The following is a 2,424-nucleotide window of genomic DNA, read 5'->3' on the forward strand; positions in this document are numbered from 1 at the left end:
ACAAATCCAAAATGTGTTAATTTTGTGTTGATAATTGACTCCTTGAGTGAACAATTGCAATAAATTAAGCTAGAACACTAACTAAAAGTGATCTTTAAAATTGAAACATTGGACAACTTAGCGGGAAGAAAAATTGTGTAGTTTTAAATTAATAACATAGGTCAACTAGAGTCACAAACAAACATAAAATGTAGGAACGAGATCCGATTTGACTGTATAGCTCAATGTGAGAGACAAAATTACACTGATTACTTACAGACATATACTACAATTAGCCTTGGATCAATTAGAAAGTGGGAGGGAATTAGAAACAATGCAAAATTAATTCGGTCTTAGCGGCTTTGTCCTAGAAGCCTCCATTTATGACATGCATTTTCACTTAGACATAAAATGATGTAAGAGAATGGAGGTTCCTGTGCACCAAGAAAATGTCTTGCAAAACCACGTAATTAAACTTGTTGGTTAAACTTGTAGTGGGAATGATGGGAGTCTACAACTTGTCCAAATTACTTAAAGCAGGCTAAATAATGCCTTGAAATTCAAATAACGTGGACAACACGAGGTATACCCTTGTCATTCTAAATTAGGGCAAAGTAAAGGGCCTACATACAAGACACCTATGGAGGTTTTTCTTGATGAAAGTGTCCTTGGTAATGCTGAGAAACCTGTTTCAGAAACAACAGAATAAGAACAAAACTTTGAGGTAAAGGAGCAGAGTACGACTGGTGCTGAAGGGAAAATCCAGAATGAGGAAGACGATGTGTTGCTAGACACTGGCGTGCGGGTGACAAGATCAAAGACCCCGAGAAAACAACGCCAACGTGGCAAGACTAAGTTTTTTCATTGATTAAGGCTCTAATAAGTTATCTTTTGCTGCACAGCTTTCTAAAGCTGATGGTTGTGTAGATGTCAGGCTGGAGGGAAGTCCCGAGGAGACCCTTGCTCAGCATATGAGAAAGGCAGTAAAAAAAATAATCGAGAAGACTGCAGATGAGAAGCCTAAAATGGAGAAAAAAATCAAGGAAGTGGAAGAGACCCAGGGGCAGCCAGAAGAGGAGATGGACATAGAAGACACTAAGGAGATGCAGAATACCAGCACAAGTTCTGGCCCTAAACCGAGAGCCTGCAAAAGATTATAGTTTGCCCCCCCTATGTTTCTTTTTATGTAACCACTTCTGAAATTAATATAACTTTCTTTCCCATTCGACGTCTCTTTCATCTTGTGCCTAATTTTTGAACATTGTGTATTTTTATTGTATGATTTCAATCTATAGATATGTCCTAATTGCATATTTAAATTTGAGTCTTGTGTAATTTTGCATCTGCAGATATGTTTCCAGTTGAAGAATGGCGCCTTGCAAATAGGTTCAGGCCTAACAAGCAGAATGGCAGGGCTGACATTCGTGCAATATGGAATTGGGTGTTGTCCCCTCCAGTGCTCGTGTTTCCTCTATGGTATAGACTGTGTAAAAGAATCCCATTGATATGGCTAAGGCCACCACCTCCGTTGAGCATCCAGCGTAGGGTTCTCATTTTGGACCTTAATGGCTTACTGTTCAATAAATTTGATATGGTGAAGAATTGCCCTACTGGCCAGAAATGTGCCATGTTGTTGAAGGGGATACACAGTTTTGGGTAAGGCCCGATGCAGAAGTGTTTCTGAATTTTTGTTGCAGATGGTTTGAAGTGTGGATATGGAGCTTCTACGAGTTTGAGAAACTCAAACGCACGCTAGCGACAATGTTCCCAGACTACCACAAAAGATTCAATAGACTGGTAAGTCAGGTGCAGTGCACAAGGGCCCCTTTTAAAATGGGCGGGACAGATAAACCGGTGTTCCACAAGAATCTCAAAAAAAATTCTGACCTACCACCTGACACACTTATCTTTGATGATTCTGGATATAAGCTAATGTTTAATTCATTGGGGTCATTTCTTGTTTTTCCCAAGTTAGAAAAGCAGTCTAAAGAAGTGCGCACCTGTTTTTTGTCCCAACAACTGTCATAAACTGGCTGGCACACTGGTTGATCTCTAAGGACAGAATTGAGTATACAAAGAGAACTGTAATTTGTGAAGACGGACAACCTGATGATGCCTATGTGCGTCGTATTTATTGGAAATGGCGGATTGACTTATTCCAAAACAAAGGAGAAGATTTTTTTTGTTAAAAAAAAGCTTCATAAAGTCTGTGAAGTGGACGACTTCTGTCGATGGATGTGAATGGAGAATTACTCAGCCTTTTTGTCAATCAATGTAACAGAATTCATGTATAATACATTTACAAGCAAGCTGCACGGAAATACGTTGTATTCTATATTTGAAGTATCTTGCAAATAAAAGGAGAGAGGGAGAGGGACACACACACACACACACACAGAGAGAGAGAGAGAGAGGCTGATTAGGGTTTTTCAAAGAGTGCATCTT

At 39.4% G+C, this 2,424-nt stretch overlaps 1 pseudogene; it reads left to right on the top strand.

The window, feature by feature from the left end:
* Positions 1–403: 403 nt before the first annotated feature.
* LOC147440896 (uncharacterized) lies at positions 404–1,179 on the top strand (annotated as a pseudogene).
* Positions 1,180–2,424: the final 1,245 nt, after the last annotated feature.

The sequence above is a fragment of the Adiantum capillus-veneris genome, chromosome 15, assembly GCF_014529385.1.
Source record: "Adiantum capillus-veneris isolate H3 chromosome 15, ASM1452938v2, whole genome shotgun sequence".
NCBI lineage: Eukaryota > Viridiplantae > Streptophyta > Polypodiopsida > Polypodiales > Pteridaceae > Adiantum > Adiantum capillus-veneris.